The 21912-nt window shown below is 41.2% G+C and overlaps 1 long non-coding RNA gene, 1 other non-coding gene and 2 pseudogenes across 2 annotated transcripts; all 4 read left to right on the top strand.

Moving 5' to 3' along the window:
* Nucleotides 1-5221: 5221 nt before the first annotated feature.
* LOC117444917 (uncharacterized) lies at nucleotides 5222-10679 on the top strand. Its single transcript, XR_004551896.2, has 5 exons — nucleotides 5222-5541; nucleotides 6352-6416; nucleotides 6731-6805; nucleotides 9784-9848; nucleotides 9963-10679. It is a non-coding gene; the product is annotated as an uncharacterized lncRNA (long non-coding RNA).
* LOC117444923 (small nucleolar RNA SNORD36) lies at nucleotides 6201-6267 on the top strand (annotated as a pseudogene).
* On the top strand, nucleotides 6580-6645 carry LOC117444920 (small nucleolar RNA SNORD36; annotated as a pseudogene).
* On the top strand, nucleotides 9621-9695 carry LOC117444922 (small nucleolar RNA SNORD36). The gene has a single exon (XR_004551898.1). It is a non-coding gene; the product is annotated as a small nucleolar RNA SNORD36 (small nucleolar RNA).
* Nucleotides 10680-21912: the final 11233 nt, after the last annotated feature.

The raw sequence follows: 21912 nt of genomic DNA on the forward strand, positions 1-21912 counted from the left end.
AATGCACACATGTGTTTAATCGTTAATGTCAGATATGTACTAAGTAAATACATTTGTTCCTGCTCAAGATTAGATTCAACTTTATTGTTATTGCACAGATTACAGGTACTGAGACAACGAAATGCAGTTTAGCTTCTAACCAGGTGCAACAAGCAGTGAAGTGGAAAGTAATGTACACAATCTACAGAATAACATATAGAATGATGAATAAACAGTGGGGTATGAATACACTAGATATCAGCCTGTGAGCAGTATGAACAGTGTGTATGAATATGCTAAGATATATAAAGTATGAAAACGGTAAGCAGTATAGTATAAAATATATAGATATTAATTTCATGATGATAAACATTGTGGAACAATGATGAAAATGGGAATGGATGTGGCGACGTAAAACTGACACAAAACAACAACAAACTTTTGCCAGCCAATTGGAGAGTTTCATCAGCAGCACGTGGTAAAAACCACCAATGAGTGCTCAGCTCGAGATACCAGCGAGCCGTTTCCCATCAAGCATTTAGCTTCCGCAGCTCGTGGAGAGCAACTGCGCCAACTCGCCTCGCTTCGCTCTCAAGGCTGCGGGCGTCTTTGTCCCGCGAGATTTCAAAGTCTCATGTGGGCGAGCCTCCAGAGCAAGTCGGACAAAATGACTAACCATCATGCAACGCACTAGCAAGACGTTGATCGCAACTGCGCAGGTCTGCGCAGGTCTTGCTTGTCTCAAACAAGCCTAGTGCGTTGGTTAGTCATTTTGTCCGACTTGCTCTGGAGGCTCGCCCACATGAGACTTTGAAATCTCGCGGGACAAAGACGCCCGCAGCCTTGAGAGCGAGGCGAGTTGGCGCAGTTTTTTTTATTTTTTTTATTTTCCTATTTAATTTTTTTTTTTTTTTATTGAACATTTTTAAAACATACAAAAGCTCGGTGAGGATATCATCAACTTATCAACATAAGTGCAAGACATCCATTCACAATAAGACAACAAAAATACATCCAATAAGAGCCAGGGGGAGAGAAAAAAGCATAAAGGCACAAAAACATTTGAGAGGCATTAAGTTTACTTAAAATAATAACCATTTGGAAATGTCATTGCAAATCTTTATAGACATGTTACAAGATTGTATTTTCCTAAGGGACAGAAAAAAGTACTTGAACTCATTTATGAAACAGTGAAAGGAGGGCTTGCCTCCTCTCCATTTACTACAATGTAAATGATATTTACCCAAAATAATAATTATATTTACCAAATCAGATATGGGAGAATCCAAATTATCCATATAATATAAAATGTGATATATTTTGAAGGCCGGAATGTTTGTTAATTTAAGTAACAACCAATCTCTCACATTCGACCAAAACAATTTGGAAAAAGGGCATGAGAAAAATAAATGTTCCAACGATTCATCAGATAGATTACAAAAGGAACATGGTTCCACTTCAAATTTAAATCTTGAATTTAAAAAAGTAGAAACCGGGTAGATTTTATGAACAATTTTAAAATGAGTTTCTTTTGCTTTAGGAGAAATAGGCCATTTTATAAAATAAGTGAGAGCTTTTTCCATTACAGATAAAGTGTCTAAATCGGTCCCTTGTGGAAATAAGCCTCTGTTCAAATTGTGAAAAAAGTGGGATTTCAAAGAAGCATTAATAGATTTGTTATTCTTAAGAGTATCGCCAATAAATTCCAAATTAGGTAAAACTGATACAACATTTGAGTACAGTAAAGTATTATGAATCATTTCAATAAGTGGTAGAGGAATTGCTTTACAGATTTTGTTATAATCTTTAGCAGTACACGTTATATTGTATTTCGTTGAAAAAGCCAAAACATCTAGCAGTTTACCATTGCAATCTAGTAAATCACTAACAAACAAAATACCCCTCTCATACCAATCACTCCTAAACAAGGATTTTCTGTTTATAATAATCACTCTATTGTTCCATAAAGTAGATCCATGAGGAGAAAAATTGTGGGTAAATATCATTTTCCAATAATGAAGTATCTGCTTATGAAAATTTGACAATTTGGTCGGAATCTTATTAACCTCAAAATCACATTTTAAAAGAAAATCAAACCCTCCTAGACGTTTAAATATGGCCTTTGGAATATGGAACCACATGGATTCTGGCTGGGACAAAAAAGCTTTCAACCATTTTATTTTAATTGTTCCAATCATTGATTCAAAGTCTAAAGCTTTAATTCCACCTTTATCATATTCTTTAACAAGCTGTGACTTTTTAATGTAGTGAGTTTTATTTCTCCACAAGAATTGGAAAATAATTGAGTTTTTTTTTTTAATATTGGCCGAAGAGACAAAACACGAGTGGCATGGATAAATAAGTTTAGATATACCTTCTGCTTTAGTAAGAAGAACTCTGCCAAAAATAGTAAGATCTCTAGTTAACCAACGACTGAGAGATTTCTTCATATCTGTGATACGGTTACAAATATTAAGATCTTCTCTCCTGATATAATTTTTAGATAATGTTATTCCTAAATATTTCACTTCAGGTACCACTCTAATGCGGCTTTCACACCAGCGCTTTTCAGTTTCTAGCTCCGAGCGGGAGCTTTTCTGGTTTAGCTCCGGTTTCCCTTTTCAGCTCCCGCTCTGTGCACACCGCCCACTGGCGCCCCAGAGCTGCCCTTGCTGCGTCATGACGTCACCGTTTACATCGCTGATTTGCCCCCCAACGGCAGCCATTACGGCAGCTCACAACAACAACAACAACTGCTTCGGGTCGATGATCGTGTTGCTTGTAATCACACGAAGCCAGAATAAATTGAATAACGACTTCTCCAACCTTATGCTTTGCTCCAGAGTGCCGTGGTTCATTGTTTATTAATGTGTTTCTGCAGCATTTACCGACCGCTGCAGTGCTGGCTGCTCTTCCACGGGAGTTTATTCTCCCGTTAGCTCCCGGTTAGCTCACACTGCAGCGGCCGCTCTAAAGTATTCACTGTCCGACTCACACAAGCAGCTGATGCATATCCCCAGTTCCCCTTAGCCTAAGTGAATGTGTGTCAGTCTGAATTGACACTGTTTGGTATCACAACGCTGTTATGAAAGTTTCTCTGGTATAAAACGGGTGATGTTAGCATAGCAACCGAAGCTAAACTGACTACTTGCATCCGATAGCTGCAATAATACAAAACAACACGTCTGCCTCTCTCCACAATGATCGATAACAGTGAACGGATGGTCAAAGTAAGGCACACATAAACAGAATCACACGAAGCCTGGTTAGTGCTGCCTGACTTTATAAAGTGTGTTTATAGGCACTACTGCTTGTAGGCAGGCATAACAGTCGACCCATGGGAGGTGGGTTTAGTTTCCTGCACGCCTCGACATAAGAGAGACGTAAGCGACGTCACCTCTTAGCTCCAAAGCTCTTGCCTCTGGACCGACAATTTTTTGGAGCTGGAAATGAAGCGGATTCTGGAGCTAAGAGCCGGCGCAGCTCCGGTGTGAACTGGAAAACCCGGCGCTTTTCAGGCTCTAGCTCCGAGCCGGAGCTGAAAAGGCGCTGGTGTGAAAGGGGCATAATAGAGTCAATAACGGAATCATCACATGAATGGATAGGGAGTAATTCACATTTTGAAAGATTAAGAGATAACCCTGATGCTTTTGAAAAAATTGAAATTGTGTTAAGAGTTTCCTTTACCATGGATTTATTCTTTAGGAAAATGGATGTGTCATCCGCGAATTGACTAATTTTAAATTCTTTGTCAAAGAGGGTAATGCCTAATATTTTGTGATTCTTTATAATAAGCGTCGTTAAAACTTGGGTGGTCAGAATAAATAATTTTGGGGAAATAGGGCAACCCTGTCGAATACCACGTAAAACCTTAAACCTAGGGCTCATTCCAGGGTTCAAAGATACAGAACTATCTATGTCCGAATAGAGCATCCTAATTATGTTGCAGAAATGTTCACCAAAACCCAGAAATGTTAGAGTTTCCATTAAAAAGGAATGTTCAACAGTATCAAAAGCCTTATAAAAATCCAGAAATAATACGAGACCTTCAGTATCAATAAACTCCTGGTAATCGAGCATATCCAGTATCAGTCTGGTATGGTTATGAATACTTCTGCCCTTAATAAAGGCTGATTGACATTCATCTACTAGTTGATTCAGACCTGAGTTTAACCTGTTAGCATAAACATGTGCTAACAGTTTGTAATCATTACATAGTAGGGTAATAGGTCTCCAATTATCCAACAAAAGATTATTTTTATTTGGTTTTGGAATTAAGGTAATAAGGCCATGTTTCATGGTTGGCGAAAGGTTTCCTGCTGAAATGCAATCTGTGAAAGCCTTATCAAGCATTTTTCGCACATCTGACCAAAAATATTTGTAGAACTCTATGGTTATACCGTCCAGCCCTGGTGATTTGCCACCAGACATTTGCAGTAATGCACTATCTAATTCTTCAATTTTTAGTCGATCGTCCATATACTGTTTAAAAGGATCATCTATTGTCTTTTTGAATTCTGTAATTTTACTAAAAAAGTTATCACAGTTTTCTTTAGAAAACTTTGAGTTATATAAATTGCTATAAAAAAGTCTAATTTCTTCGTTTATCTGGTCTTGATTTGCAATAGTGACATCATTAACACTCAGTTTTGTGATTTTCTTTTTCACTTGTCTTTGCTTTTCAAGATTGAAGAAATAAGAAGTGTTTTTCTCTCCTTGCTCAATCCATCGGGCTCTCGAACGAATAAAAGCGCCCTTAGCTTTTTCCAAATACATATTGTCTAATTGAGTTTGTAAATTGTTCAGTTTAATTTGCTCATCCAATGATAACTCAGCTTTAAGGCATACATTATTAATTTCACTTGTCATCTCTTGTTGTTTTTGTTTCTTTAATCTAGAGGAGTATTTACTGGAATTTATCGCAATCTGTCTCACACTAAATTTAAACCATTCCCATTTACTGAGAGATGACATATCCAAAGCCAGAGTTTCTTTTATCAGTTGTTTGATCTTTTTACAAAAATCTGCATTCTCCAAAAGACTATTATTGAATTTCCATATAGGTTTAAGATTGGGACTGAAGTTGCATTGTAAAAAGGACAAAGAGATGACACAGTGATCAGTCAGAGGTGATGCTGAAATGTCACACAGAGTAAAGGTGTAGATCAGGGGTGGGGAACCTCCGGCCCCCGGGCCCATTTGATACGGCACTTGAGGTAATTTATAAACACACGCAAAAAATGTAAGAAATCTAGACTGCAAACAAATTACAAGTGCCTGTTTTTCCTGGCCAGGGTCCTTGAACACAACACGAGCCTAACGTGTCATCACGTGGTATATGTCGTCTGTGGTGGGAGAGTGCCAGACCGTCCAAAAATGGCAGTACCCATAAGGAGCCGTACACATGCCACCGTTTTTGCGTGGCTGTGTCTTTAGGTGAAAGCCCAGTGGCGATCTGTTCATCTGTCACACTGATCATACAGTCAATAACTTTGTTGTTATTAGCATCTGGTTAGCTAGCTATGCTAACGAATATAAGAAGCTTTTTCTACAACCAGTGAGGTAAAGGCACATCTTTATATGATCATTATAGTTATAAAAAACAAGTGAATAAAGTAAACGGGTATAAAATACTATATGACAGTAAAAAAAGTTGTTATTAATAAACAAGAATACAGTTTAAAAGGGGAGGGATTTGTAAAATGTCCATAAATAAATCTGCTTACAGTTCTGTTTCATATGTTGAGATGTTTCTATATATCTCCTAATGTTGCTCTCAAAGTGCACCAGATTGATGCTTTTAACTTCAACATTTAAAAAATATCTTTTCAGACCCCCCTAGAGGAGGTGAGGTCCCCCCCCTTAAATCATGTTCACATGGATAGGAAACTAAATACATTTGCACACATGTTGTGTCCAATATCTTTCTGTTTTGGTGGACATGCCACAACCGTGCACGTGCATGAGTCATGGTGAGATATCTGGATTAAGAAGTTTCTTTTTCTGTGCACAACATGAAAGAAAGGCCAAATGAATGGGCTGTGATTTTAGTATTTTTAAGCAGAGGTCGATAATTTGTACGGCCCTCGGAGGATGTTGGAAACATGTAAATGGCCCTTGAGAGGAAAAAGGTTCCCCACCCCTGGTGTAGATGAAGACACAATCAATTATAGTATTGTTGGTTTGGACTTTCCTATGAGGTCTTCTAAAATGTGGCCTTGATGCAATGATGACACAACTTTCTTCAACTGATTACTGATGCTTTTGAGCTTTTTAACCCTGAGCATTGGCCAAAGTAAAACTGAATGTAACTGATGGGGAAATAAAGGGTGTTTTCTGGTTGGAAAGTTAAATGTTCCTGTTACTCTACAGGTGTGAACACTGTCACCTCTGGTGGAGAGCAAGAAGGCCCAGCTCGTCATGTGGATCCAATTGAGGTAAGCTTGTTTCTTTATTTTTCTGCAGCGGTGGACCAGGTGACCGTGACCACTAGCAATGATTTATGCATATATTGTATGTGGATTTAACTACAGAAAGCCCTGGTAATTATTGGAAGTAAATGTATTTACAGTGACTCGTCTTTATTCTTGAATGGCCTTAATGCAGTGATGTATGAATTTCTTCACCTGATACCTGATGCTTTTGAGCTTTTTAACCCTGAGCATTGGCCAAAGTAGTTTAAATATGTTGAAGAAAAAGGGAAGGTTGTTTGCAAGGAAGAAAATGATTGTATTTCTACACTATTTTGCAGGTGAGAACACGGTCACCTCTGGAGAGCAAGAAGACCCAGCTCGTCATCATTTCTAACCATATGGATCCACTCGAAGTAAGCTGATTGTGACTCATTGCTTTGGTACTAAAACAGTTGAGGCTGCGGCCCCACGAGGACGAATTCGGTCGTTTGCGTTACTGTTTAGTGTCATATAGACCGTTCGGCCACACGAGGACGACCGAATATGGCACTAAACGACTGAGGAAACGACAACAGGTCCCAAGGTGGATAGAAATGCATACGCCACTCTCTGGGGGGTCAAACGGCTCCGTGTATGCGCCCTATACGGACATTTTCAGATCACTGATAGTGATTGCGCAATAGCCCCGCCTCTCCCCACCTCTTCTGCTCACCTCCGTTTACCCCGCGCCAGTGCTGAAGTGTTTCGCCACCAACAACAACAACAATGGCGGATCGCAGAGTTGCTATCGTGCTCCGGACGCTATTGACCATGCTACAGTTGTTTGTGCAACATCTACAGCAATAATGATGAGGCAATAGCCCCGCCTCTCCCCACCTCTGCTGCTCACCCCCACGTCAAAGTAAACTGCATCCTGAATTCAGATTATTTATCTTTCTCTCGCGAGTGAAGTCTAATCTGACAGGACGGAGACACGCAGCTCTGCTCACCTACAGCTCCTCCCGCTGCAGCAAAACACACACTTCAAGTCAGATCATCACCCTTAGCTATTTTAATTACCTCTCAAACTCCCTAAACTAGTTATAAATATGTTTATTTTTACTGTCGGCCGGGTCACTCATTACTGGATCAGCTGCTAGTGCTTTTTTAACTAAGCTGTTAAAGGAAGTTTTTCCATTAATTAGCACTTCTTTATTAAATATTATGAATATGTCTTTATTATCAGGCTATGTTCCACAATCATTCAAAGTAGCAGTGATAAAACCGCTTCTTAAAAAGCACAACCTCGATCCAGAGGTTTTAGCCAACTATAGACCTATTTCTAATCTTCCGTTCCTCTCAAAAATTCTTGAGAAAGCGGTCGCAAAACAGTTGTGTGATTACTTAAAAAACAATGATTTATTTGAAGATTTTCAGTCTGGCTTTAGAACACATCATAGCACAGAGACAGCTCTGGTTAAAGTCACAAATGATATTCTAATAGCCTCAGACAAGGGACTTGTCTCTATTCTTGTTTTGCTCGATCTTAGTGCTGCATTTGATACTATCGACCATGATATCCTATTGCAAAGACTAGAGCACTTAGTTGGCATACAGGGAACTGCTTTAGGCTGGTTTAGGTCCTATCTATCTGAACGCTCTCAGTTTGTACGTGTTAACGATGAATCTTCCACGCAAACCAAAGTTAGCCATGGAGTGCCACAGGGCTCAGTGCTCGGACCTATTTTGTTCACATTATATATGCTTCCGTTAGGCAATATTATAAGGAATCATTCTGTAAACTTTCATTGTTATGCGGATGATACTCAACTATATTTATCAATCAAGCCTGATGAAATTAATCATCTAAATAAAATTCAAGACTGCCTTAAGGACTTAAAAACGTGGATGACCTTAAACTTTTTGATGTTAAACACGACCAAAACTGAAGTTATTGTACTTGGCCCGAAGAATCTACGAAACAAATTATCTAAAGACATACTAACTATGGATGGCATTAATTTGGCCTCCAGTGAGACTGTAAGGAATCTTGGTGTTATATTTGATCAGGATTTATCCTTTAACGCCCACATAAAATCAATTTCAAGGACCGCCTACTTCCATCTACGTAACATTGCAAAAATCAGGCATATCTTGCCTCAAAACGATGCAGAGAAACTAGTCCATGCATTTGTTACTTCTAGGCTGGATTATTGTAACTCTTTATTATCAGGGAGTACCAAGAAGTCAATCAAGTCGCTTCAGCTGATTCAAAATGCTGCGGCTCGTGTACTAACCAGAGTTAGGAAAAGGGACCACATTACTCCTGTTCTGGCTGCCTTACACTGGCTCCCTATAGAACACAGGATAGAATTTAAAATTCTTCTTCTCGCCTACAAAGCCCTTAATGGGCAGGCGCCATCTTACCTTAAAGAACTCATTATACCCTACTGTCCTACTAGGGCATTGCGTTCCAAGAATGCAGGGTTGTTGGTTGTTCCTAGAATCTTTAAAAGTACAATGGGAGCCAGAGCCTTTTCTTATCAAGCTCCACATTTGTGGAATCAGCTTCCAGTTTGTGTTCGGGCGGCAGACACCCTATCCGTTTTTAAGAGTGCGCTTAAGACCTTCCTTTTTGATAAAGCTTATAGTTAGGGCTGATTAGATTCAGCCCCTAGTTTTGCTGATATAGGCTTAGTTTGTCGGGGGACATCTTACTTCTTCCTTCTCTCTGTCTATACCCGTGTACACTCATGTTCCGATTAACCCAGCTTCCCCAAATGTCTTTCTTTTTGGTGTCTATATACGCTGGGATCCGGAGTCATGGATGATCCTGCGGTCCTGGATCGCGAGCGCTGGATCTTGAGTCGTGGCTGTGGTCCTGGATCATCGGTCCTGGATGGATATCCTCGTGGATTCATCTTCCTAATATACACACATGCATTTCCAAACATTTGGACTACCTATGTTGCAAATGTATTATCTTTTCAATTTACACACGGCATCTATTGCACGTCTGTCCGTCCTGGGAGAGGGATCCCTCCTCTGTTGCTCTCCCTGAGGTTTCTCCCATTTTTCCCTTTAAACTAGGTTTTCTTTGGAAGTTTTTCCTTGTACGATGTGAGGGTCTAAGGACAGAGGGTGTCGTATTGTCATACTGATATTCTGTACACACTGTGAAGACCACTGAGACAAATGTAACATTTGTGATATTGGGCTATATAAATAAACATTGATTGATTGATTGACTAGCAATGATGTATGAATTTCTTCACCTGAATCCTCTATGTGGATCAAGCTTTCAAGCTTTTAACCCTGAGCAGAGACTGCAAGCAAACATTATTTTTACACTTTAAGTTGCTACTTTGTTCTTAAAATACTAAAGTGTTCTCCTGTGCCCCTGCTTTGTCAGCTATTCTCTGGTCCATAGACTGGTGCACAAACCCTTACCATCAGTGGCCTTTTACAGAAAAACCTGTGAGTATGCTTTTGTTTTACAAATGTGCATGCCTAAATAGATCTGCACTTCAGTCAACAAATTGGCAAGGAACACTATCCATCATTTTAATCATTTATCCGACTTATTTCCAGATCCGTGGTCACAGATGAGGTGGCATGGAGATCCTCTTCTGTGAAACCGGCTCCACTGTTTGTTTGGGAGGCGCTCTACATGGAGAGGACTTCCCTTACGATAAAGCTTATGGTTGGGGCTTGTCACAAACATCCTCCTAGATTCTTTGTTATACATTTCCATATTATGTTTTTTGTCATTTGGATTGTTATAATTCTATGCCTGAACATTTTGACGTTAATGTGTGATTTGATGTTAAACTGTTTGCATTATTAAACAATGTATCTAAAGGAAACTTGTCGTCATTTGAATATTACAAATATGTTGGTATCTAAATGCTATTCTACATTTGTAGGTGAATGTTGGAGGAATTCTCTTCAGATTGAGCTGCAGTTAGGACTGTAAATGTATTGCATATCAAATTGTCCTTTCAATAACGTTATACTTGAACCCCTACCTCAAGAAAAGGGATAATAACACTGCTTGAGCATTTTTAAGACATTTAGAATGTGTTGCCACTTCATACACTATTTTCAAATTAGGTTTATTGAGTATGGGGCCACTAGCATTTCCTGATTGTCACTGGATTGGTGAAATTTACAAAAATAAAAATGTCCAGATGTTTTTGGAAGTGTGTAGCATGCCAACATCTCTTCCTGTCGTTTCTTTTATACAGCGGTTGTATTTTGTCAATTTAACACTGAACCCCTTTAAACACTCAACATGCTGATGTTTCAATGTAATATGGATCTCCTGAAGCAAAACATATTTTCTCTACAGAGATAAATGAATTCTGTTGAAGTCATGTAATCACATGTTCCTCTGGCGCCACCCTCTGGTCAAACTTCGTCTTTTCCAGCGGTTTTCCTCCCTTGTGATTTATATAGACAATCTGCTTGTGATCCAAGAAATCTTCACATCCTCAGGTGTCTATAATTGTTATTGCATGTGTGCAGAACCCTTCCTTTTCGATTTGCATTCAAACCAGAAGTACTTAATTGATATTATATTACACAACTGAACTGCTTTGTTTCAGGCCAAACAACCTATTGCGGCAGTAATCTTAAACAAAGTGCCGCGAGGGACTAAACTAGAGAAAAAACACTGTGGACGTGCAAAAACTCAGTCTTTCCAACACAGTATGCGTTTGACCTTTTATTTCCTTTCCAAAAATGCAATATTCCATATACGTACGTATCTCCTTGTATGCGTGCCTGAGTGCCTGCGTGAGTGCGTGCGGTCAACACAAATTGTCCTTCTCTAGCTCACTCCCCCATCTATAGCCAGCTGCACAGGTAAAAGCAACCGGATATAAGCACAAACGTCACCACCCCAATGCAATGACACGCCCACCACCTATAGTGACTCAAAAAACATGTATCTTAACAAACACAGAAATGGCTTCATATGTGGCTCCTACACAACCTTTGCTATGATCACAACATATACAGCCTGTCAGAGCCGTTTCCTCACTATACTTGTATGTGTAAACTACATTTCTACATCTATTGATTCTTATAGTATATCTAGATTTGTGTTGATGGAAAATGTAGAGATAATATAGTGAAGTGTGTATCTTTCTCTAATGGTTTTATTTACTTAAAGAAAAAAAACGTGTTCTGTGTTTTACAAATAGTCCAAAGACTCAGTGCTTAGCAGACTTGGCTGCATTTTAGCCACTATATTTTGAGACCAGCGATCAATACACCTTTTTAAAAAGCTTTACAGGAGGAGTCCTGTCCTGAAACAAGAAGACAAAGTGTTCTCTCCTTGCATTATGTAAGAGTTCAGCATATGTTAACTCTTTAAGTGGCTATTGCTTTCGTTGTAATGTTAAAATACTTATGCAGAGGTAAGCATGGATTTTCTGCAGGAACACTGTCTCTGTATGAGAAATGAATGAAAGGTGTTCAGAGTAAAATACAATGAGCAACAATCTGAATTATAAAAAAGCTAAATTGAAACTTATAGGAAATGTCTGAATGTTTTTATTGATTGTTACCTCCGTCTGTTCTCTCCTGCAGGTCTGCATTTCCTTTTGAGTCGTCAAGGTAACCCTGCATGTACTGCACTTTATGTCAGTCTGAAGCTCACACTCACCTTTACTGCACGGGGAACAGCAGGAGCTCAGGTGGTGGAGTGCAGAGAGAAATATACATACTGGTTAGTTCAAATAATCGATGCATGTATGAATGAGTGTAGCTTACAGAATGCAGATAGTTTACATAAAACGTTACATGTGCTGTTCTTTTTTATATCCTCCTACTCTACTGTTTTTCTATCCTCAGTGTAGCGCAGCAGCTCAGGTGGTGGAGGAAAGAAAGGAAAAATATATGAAATGATGAGTAAAACATATAATATTTCAATTTTGAATCAATGATATCACAGAGAACTAGTTTACACAACAACATTATTTTCTCTATGTTGAGTCAGAAGCTCGGTCTTACCTTGATGTCCACAGAGAATGGCTGCAATCTCAAAGAGAAACTTGAATTAGTGATGTTATAAAGGCAAACAAGAGAAGCATATACAGTGGATTTCTTTTTAGTTTGAGTCAGCTGTGAATTACTGAACAAGTGATATTATATAAACAATTAGATTTCGCATTCAGTTTGTAGGAACGTTACATGATAATACTTTGTGTTTTTATAGTATAGACTATTCCAGGACCCCTTCTCTACAGGACAGAAGCTCATACTTATCTTTGTTGTCTTCGGTGAACAACAGCATCTCAGTTAGTGGAGTTAGAAAAGAGTGAAGTAAGGAAAAAGATGGTTAGTAACACAAATGATCTCTGAATTATTGAATATTAAAAATATAATATATTGTATATGGTTACTGTACCTTTTTTGGCCAAATTAAAAGGGACAGGAAGGATTGTTTGAGGTAATTCCCCATAGTCAGTGTATTACTTTCAGTAGATGGGGGTCGGCACGTCCCGAGTTCGTAAAATGAGGCAGAGTTCGTGCATGGAAGTAAAGTCATGTACTGCCGTGTATAGGGGCTGCTTGGTGAATCCAAACTAGCGAGTTTAAGTCACACAATTACATAAACTAACTAACAGACTGTGGCAACGGTAGACCAGCAGCTCCTGTGTTCTGTGAGTGAAGTGTGGTGGCTTTTAAGAAAGAATAGATAGGTGCTTCACTTTCCAGTTGGAAAGGGAAGGTATACTGGGTTAAATATTTCTTTCAGGTGGCTAAAAAATATGTTGCTGTTGTCCCGGCTCCATATAAACACTTTGCTTCGCTGTGGTGCTGTATGGCCTTTCTGTTTCTTCAAACAGGGTGTGTTGACCACAATCTACTGTAGGTAAGACCCTGACTGTCCGTACATCCCCACTTCAAACTATCCAAACTATCCCTTTAATAATTTTGAGCTGTGGAGGAAAAACATTCAGGAGGCTTCCTTATGAGATGCCTATTTTTTAGCAGGCTAAAATTAAATCTTATTTTTGGAGGGTTTTTTTGTTCAATAAAGTCTGCTCATGTTTGATGTTATATATTTTGAAGGTGTCCAGGGCATTGCCTGTCAATTGGTGAGTAAAGTGCCATGTGTTCTCTTTGATTTTGTGGCTTTTCCTGCTTCTTCTTATGTCAGTGCAGTGGTTTCCAGTGATGTTTTTCGTTTGACCTTGAGAACAGCAGACTGCAGAGTCTTCCAGACCAGGACACACAGTGCTGTCAGCTTCTCTGTGAGGGCATGACATGAGGGTTATTCAAGAAAATCCACCATCAAGGTGAAGGCTCCAAGGTCCAACGTCGATCCACCGTGCAAAAAAATGAGGAGATGGGACTCCTAAAACCCCTAATGCAAGACGCTTCCTGGGTTGTTGGCAGCCCCGCAAGACGCAGAGGCTACCTGGGGCTTTGCTTGCCCAGCCAGACGCAAAGGCCAGTCCCGCCATGTAGAAAAGTGTCAATCAAATCAGAGCAAGACGCTACCTGGACCCGCCCCTGTGGAGAAAAAATATTCAGGAGGCATCCAAATGAGATGCTGGCTTAAATGAAATCAGAATATCGCGACGTTTGATGGTGTCCAGTGCATTGCCTAACAATTGGTGAGTAAAGGTGCTATGAGAGTCAAGTGCCATGTGTTCTCTTTGGTTTTGTTGACTTCTTCCTGCTTCTCCTTATGTCAGTGCAGTGGTTTCCAGTGATTTATTTTCGTGTTGACCTTGAGAGCAATAGACAGCAGACTGCAGAGTCTTCTAGGACACACAGTGCTGTCAGCTTCACTGTGAGGGCATGACATTATTATTATGGTTATTCAAGCAAACCCACCATCAAGGTGAAGGCTCCAAGGTCCAACGTAGATCCACTCTGCAAAGAAATTGGTAGATGGCACACCAAAAATCCCCAGTCCAGGACGTTTCCTGGGTATTTGCCAGCACCGCAAGACGCAGAGGCTACCAGGGGCTTTGCTTGCCCAGCCAGACGCAAAGGCCAGCCCCGGCATTAAGAAAAAGGTCAATCAAATCAGTGCAAGACGCTTCCTGGACCCGCCCTGCCAGACGCAAAGGCTACCTGGAGCAGTGTCTGCCCACAGAATCAAAGAAAGAAAGATTGAGCTACAAATAATGACACCAAAGAAAATCCCATGGCAAAACGCGTCCTGGGTTGTTGGCAGCCCTGCAAGACGCAAAGGCTACCTGGGGCTATGCTTGCCCAGCCAGACACTATTTAGAAAAGTGTCAATCAAGTAGGAGCAGGATGCTAACTGGATCTGCCACGCAAGACGCTAAGGCTACCAGCTGAATAATGTGGTCCTGCTGTGAAGAGGAAGTGATGGAGGGCAGGTATTGCTCTGATGTTACAAGTAGGATCAACCCAACCATGGCAGACTCAATCCTCGTCGCTGTGCTCTGACCACCGCGGCCTCTTCGCAGCAGACTCTTCCTCACTGTCTTCCCTGCATCTTCTTGTGGAGCAGCCGGAGCGAGAACTTGAGGGAGATCCAGGAACGAGAGCGTCTTCGGGCTCCTCGGAGGAATCTTCAAGGAAGAGTGGCCCGATTTCCTCAACATCAAGAACAGGGATGTCGAGTCCGACGACGTCGATCTCTTCCTCTTCATCCTCATCCTCAGACGACTGCTCGTCCAAGTACCTGTGAAGATACTCATCAAGACCATCGTTATCAACATCATCTAAAGGATGTGCATCATGGGGAGGGTCAGCGTAAAGGGCAGAATGAGGGTAGGCAGGAGCAGCAGCAGCAGCAGCAGCAGCAGCAGCAGCGTGGGGGTCAGCATAACGATCAGCGTAAGCAGAAGGAGCAGCAGCGTGGGGGTAAGAATAAGGATTAGAACAAGGAGCATAGTAAGGGGAAGGAACAGCATAAGGAACATAATAGGGAACAGCATAAGGAACATAATAGGGAACATAATAGGGAACAGCATAAGGAACATAATAGGGAAGAGTGTAATAAACAGGAGAAGGAGCAGCAGGAGGGGGCTGCTCACTGTCTCCATTACCTCCATGAGGCTCAGCCTGAGCCTCATGAAGCCCGTCCACAGCGGCCGCCAGGGGTGGACTGGCCATCTGGCAAACCGGGCATTTTCCCGGTGGGCCGACGTGCCTTTTGGGCCGACACGTCATTTTTTTTTTTTCTTCCTGAAGTCCCGGCCCATAAGACGGGTATATTGGCCCTCTGTTTAAATGTTTTTAGTAATTGACACTGGGCCGGCCCAATCAAATCTTTAATCACCTCCCCCTTTGGGCTGCTCGGTGTGCATCATTAAATCACGCCCCCAGGAGGTGAGCCGGCCGTTGAAGCCAAACTGCCTTTTTTTTCGAGAAAAAAAAAAGTTCGAGTTAGAAATGGCGAAGGCGAAGGCCAAGCGAAAAGGGAGAGCAGAACAATTGCGGGCAAGAAAAAAGCAGGCCCTTCGTGCTGATGCTGCCGCTTGTGTCAAAATAACCGACATGTTTAGTACAGGTGCAGGTCCATCTTCTTCTAACCCGTGGCCGATATTGGTGGTGAGGAAGATGATGAGAGGGAGAGAGATCAGCGCGAGTGGGGAGAGCGAGGAGAACTGGCGGTAAGCAGAAGCTAAGAAAATTAGGAAAAGATTATTATTAAGGTTATGATACTCTGTAGTTCTGGAATCCATTAATATCCCCTTGATGAAGCACTAATAAGACAAATATTATAAGAGAAACATTCGTTAGCCTACAAGCTAGTAAGCTGGCTTTTTTAGGTCTTCCCTGGCAAGTTAAAATATAGCTTAATGGGACTCTGATACGTTGTCTCATTGAAAGTTAACCAACATTCATGAACCATTACTGTCAGCTGGCAGCTTGTTTCGTTTAGTGTATTTACTTATTTGGTTATAAGGGCAACAGTGGTCTTTTGGGACCTGAAGAAAATGTTTATAGTCAGCTTGTTGTGGTAGTTTTGATTGACAATATATAGAATGAATAATATAGAAATAGATAAAAAATGGAGGCACACATGTAGTTTTGACCATTAACTGTGTGGTATTGTTATGTCAATGCCTATTTGTATGGACCTCTATCAGGGAATCCATTCATTCTGTATCATCGTGTTGAGCCAGGTAGCACCCCAGAGGAGGAGAGTGAGGAGAGCAAAGAGCAGGAGGACATAGATTACTTTCCCCGCCCCGAGCCATCTATGTTACAGATGTTTTTAGAACAGCACCCACAACAACATACCAGAAGTCCAGTTGTGCAGACGGTATTCACCTGTAAAGATGGCACCAGCAGGAAGTGGCGTCATATTGCAAGGGACGTCATATGTTGTTTTGTATGTCTGGCATTTGGGAAGAGGACTGACACTGGCACATTTATAACTGGAATGTCAGATTGGACGCACGCACACCAGCGTACAGAGGAGCACGGAAAGAGCATTACACATTCAACCTGTGCTGAAGCTTTTTTCTTACGGTGCTCTAAAGCAGACATCGAAAGCATGTTTGCTGGCAGTCAGATGTCGGCTCATAGGGAACAAGTCCGAAAGAGACGTCAGGTTTTGGAGCGTGTGGTGAAAGTGCAAGCAGGTAGAGAATGAGGGAGCATATATGCTAGCTGACAACACCGTGGACCACGGTAACATTTTGGAGCTCATCCTTTTATTAGGAAAGTATGATATCTGCTTAAAAGAGCATCTGGATGATTGCGTAGAGAAGAGCAAGAAATTGCACCAATCCAGTGGAACAAAAGGTAGAGGGTCTCTCATCCCCCTACTCTCTAAAACTACTGTTAACTCCATCATAGAAACTGTTCGTAGTCTAATCAAAGAAAGTATCTCCAGTGATGTCCAGAAGGCCGGGATGTCTTCTGTTCAGCTGGACACAACACAAGACATAACTTCTCAGGATCAGTGTTCAGTAATCTTAAAATATGTCAATGAGACTGTGCAAGAGGCTTGTGGCTTTAGTGAAGTGCCATGCATCCACCGGACAATACTTCATGCATCTGAAACTGGACAAGGGCATGTGTGTATAGGTAATGCAACAGATGGAGCATCCAATATGCAAGGCCGGTACAAAGGATTTTCTGCACTGATGACCTCCCAGTCACCCACTCATGTCCATGTGTGGTGCTATGCTCATGTTCTTAATCTTGTCCTGGCTGAAACTACCCAAAATGTCATCGAATGTGGAGCACTTTTCAACCTAATCAATGACATAGCAGTGTTTATCAGGGAGTCATATCAGAGGGTCGATCTGTGGGAGAAACGAGCCCAAGAAAAGATGCCGTCGACTCATCCTGTAGACTCATCTGGTCCTATCTCTATCGTGTTGTCATAGAAAGGGGAGGCAGGGCACTATAGGGCCCCCCCCTTAAATTAACTAGAAGTCATCATTTAAGGGGTTATTTTTTAAAACTTTTCTTACAGACATTACATTACATTGCATTTAGCTGAGGCTTTTATCCAAAGCGACTTACAATAAGTACATTCGACCAAGAAGACACAACCTTGAGGAAAACAGAATCATATAAGTACATCAGGTTTCATAGAGCCAAGCATGTCAAGTGCTACTCAACTGGCTTTAGATAAGCCAACCCTTTATTAGTATATAAGTGCTTTGTTAATAATTCTATCGCTCGAAGTGGAGTCGAAAGAGATGAGTTTTCAGTCTGGAAGATGTGTAAGCTTTCTGCTGTCCTGATTTCAATGGGGAGCTCATTCCACCATTTTCTTGTGCCCTCATTGGTCATGTTCGTGTGTGGTGGAGGAGTGGCTCTGTGAGGAAGTCTGAAGTTGGTGCATCATGGCATGTGGCTCATTAAAAAATAAGTACAGCTATTGTCTCCCTCTTGTATAACTGGTCGGCCCCACCTGCAGCAGGTAATCCAGGGTTGCCAACTCTCACGCATCTGGCGTGTGACACACGCTTTCACTCTCAATCTCACGCTCTCACGCTGCCCAAACTATTCTCAAGCCAAAAACAAGATGAACCGGTGATCGTCTTTTGTTGGTTATTTACAATGTTGAGTTGATCCGCTCCCTCCCCGCCTCCACCACCATCAGACCCCCCTATTAGTGCTCGGTCACTGTTCGCTTTGTGAGAGGGTTTGAAGGTCTAATTTCTAATGATTGATAGTTACACATACTTGTTGTATGTATTAGTTTAGTTTGCCCCTGGTACGTAAAAAGGATAATAATAGCGTTTTTTTAAATTATACTGAGTTATTCTTCTTGTCAATAACCGCTACTATTTGTTTGTTTTATGGATTTGGGCCGGTCTGGGTCTAAATGCCAGGGCCGATTTGCTGTCCCAGTCCAGCCCTGGCGGCCGCCCCAACTGCGCCGAGCTCTTCCTCATCGACCTCAGGCAGGACCGGGTCATTGAGAGGAGTCGCAGCATCAGGGCGAGCGTTGGTCACAGGCCACAGGGAGCCACCTGAGGAACAAGACAGGTATTTGAAAAAAGTCACATTCTGCACTTCTATGAAACAGACCTAATCAGTTGGTCTAAACCATGGTCTAAACGCATCATTAATCAGTTAGTAGAAAAGCCACCACTTAACACTGCCCCCTCTAAGATTATTATCAAATAGTGTGCAATTCAGCTACTGGTATTTGTGTGGTTTGATAACGCATGACGAAATACAGGTAAGGTGCTGTTGTGTAATTATCATGTTATTTCTAAAAATTGTATTATGAAAATTGGTGTTGCATATTTGCCAGCCAAATCAGACGGGTGTAACTGAAAACTGTAATGAAGGCCAACTATTTTACTATTTATCTGGTCATTTAAAATAAGAGCAAATTATGACAATGCTATATTTATATTATTTATACATTTGTATCTTCCCTATATGAGCACAATAGCTGTAACAGGGACTGTAGAGCATAAGTGAATAAGGTTGAGTTGTATTCAGTTGGTTTGAGTTGTATGACATACTGTAGCCTAGTGAGGCAATAATAAGTCAATTTAATAACACAATAATCCTGCTCATCGTTAAATTACATTGGCTTCTCCAAAATAACCACATCCATAATGTGTGTTTTGGCAAGGCAAATTAATTACTTATAATTGGTAACTCTTTTTAATTTTGAGATACAAATAATGATGTGCGGAAACAGCATATCGGAACACTCTTCAGAAAACACAAACTATATATTAACTTTAGAATATTTAAATGTTAGATGGAAATATAGTAAACAAATGTGATATTGTTAAACTTAAGAAAACCACAACATATCTCCAGATACATTTAACCCAAAACTCAACTGTCCCTACAGAGAAACGACCTAGACCTGCACGTTCTATTATCACCATGGTGCTGGTCGCCATTTTGTTTTGTTCATTTTCGACACTTAATTCGTCAATATGAGGCCGTTAAACAAAAAATAACCAGGTTTTCAAATCACTACAGCTTTGTTAACCCATTCTACAACTGTCCCGCTAAAGTTTTCCCAGTTCTATCGTATATTTTTCATTTTATGCCGAAAAAGCGTTGAGTGACCCCAAATCTTGTTTTTCCAACTTTCAAGCCAACATTCCATAATGTCTGAATCTTCACTACTGCCGAAGTCCGTACAAGAAGTTTTCTGGCGTAACATTTATGATATTAAAACACATTTTACACCTCACCTTGTTGCCCCATGAATTATGCTCTGGGAATAGGCTACATATTATTTAAGAAATATAATTGGCCATTGTTAAATCTCTCATAAATGTGTGCCTGACTATACGATGTATTACAGCAGGCTAGCACGTTATACTTTCAAACCCATGCATGTACTATGTGCTTAAATCCCAAAGCATTAAACTCCATTTGGCCGAGTTCAAAGTGAATAAAAAAGTATATCCTCTACATCGGTGACGATTTATTCATATTCTATAGTATGTACCCATCTATGTTTACCTTTAGCTAGCGGCTAAGCTAGTGGGACGCTACGGAGCCCAGCTATCCGCCCTCTGAAGCTTTTAGGGCCGACAGGGAGAGGAGAATGTCCCGCTAACGCTGTGTGTGTGTTTCACATTAGTGGGACGCTATGGAGCTCAGGTATCCGCCACCTGAAGCTTTTAGGGCCGACAGGGGAAGGAGAATACAACGCTGTGTGTATTTATCCCTAAGCTAGCGGCTAAGCTAGCTTGACGCTACGGAGCCCAGCTATCCGACCTCTGAAGCTTTTAGGGCCGACAGGGAGAGGAGAATGTCCCGCTAACGCTGTGTGTGTTTATTTCACATTAGCGGGACGCTATGGAGCTCAGGTATCCACCATCTGAAGCTTTTAGGGCCGACAGGGGGAGGAGAATACAACGCTGTGTGTATTTATCGCTAAGCTAGCGGCTAAGCTAGCTGGACGCCACGGAGCCCAGCTATCCGCCCTCTGAAGCTTTTAGTGCCGACAGGGGGAGGAGAATGTCCCGCTAACGCTGTGTGTGTGTTTCACATTAGCGGGGTGTGTGTGTGTGTGTGTGTGTGTGTGTGTGTGTGTGTGTGTGTGTGTGTGTGTGTGTGTGTGTGTGTGTGTGTGTGTGTGTGTGTGTGTGTGTGTGTGTGTGTGTGTGTGTGTGTGTGTGTGTGTGTGTGTCGGAGCTCAGGTGAGAGGGCTATGATTACAGTACACTGTAGGAAACAGTTCTGAACTGTTTCCGCCAGTTCTTTCAGTTCGTCGTTCGCGAACAGCTTCTCTTTAGCTTTTGGCGGAAGGCGGCGACTCAAACAAACGAATCGTTTTGTGGGAGGAATCAGTTCATCTCGTTCACTTCAAAGATTCGTTCAAAAAGAACGAATCGTTCGCGAATGACCCATCACTAAATATTTAACAATTTCACGTAATTGAATGCACATTTCTTTCTTAAAATAACTCAAAGTGACTAAATAAACATTTATAAATATATTTGGCATGAAATTAAATGATGCATTACCAGCAAAGCCATTGAACCACCGTGTGACACGGGTCAGCAGGTGTTCCTCCGCAGGGGGTCCTGAAGCCATGTTAACAGCTGGTATAGGTTTTTTTCTGTAGATTTACTTAAGGTGTTACTGATGCTCAGTTATCAAACTGTTGGTTCTTCTAGAAGTTTTTGGGATCAAAATTCAACTCTCCAGTTTTCGCATGTGAACTTGTGTCAAGTCTGAGTGCAAATGACTGATTGAAGCTCTGCAGCATTTTATAGCCTCGTTAGAACGTAATGCTCTGTTGCCATGACTTTCACTGAAGCTCGTGCGTGCCTGTGCATGAGCAGTACATTTGATTATGTAAATGCTAAAGTTGACTTTTTGTTTCATAATTGAGTAAATGTGGCGTTCTGATCTCAGGGGCAGTTTCCACCGGGTCCGTCTGCGCCGCGGTTTTGGTCCGACCTCCTCTAGCGCTATAACCCACCGGACGCGTCCCAGAAGCGTAGCGTCGTGCGTGCAGGCTCGCAGTTTTGTTATTGATTCGGGCATTCTGGATATGTGTACTTCTATAAGAAAGTAAGTAGGCTACGTAGTTAAATGTTTTATTTTTGTGTCTGTTTAAATTGTGTTTATTGTTGTTATA

The sequence above is a fragment of the Pseudochaenichthys georgianus genome, unplaced genomic scaffold (genome assembly GCF_902827115.2).
Source record: "Pseudochaenichthys georgianus unplaced genomic scaffold, fPseGeo1.2 scaffold_997_arrow_ctg1, whole genome shotgun sequence".
Taxonomy (NCBI): Eukaryota; Metazoa; Chordata; class Actinopteri; order Perciformes; family Channichthyidae; genus Pseudochaenichthys; species Pseudochaenichthys georgianus.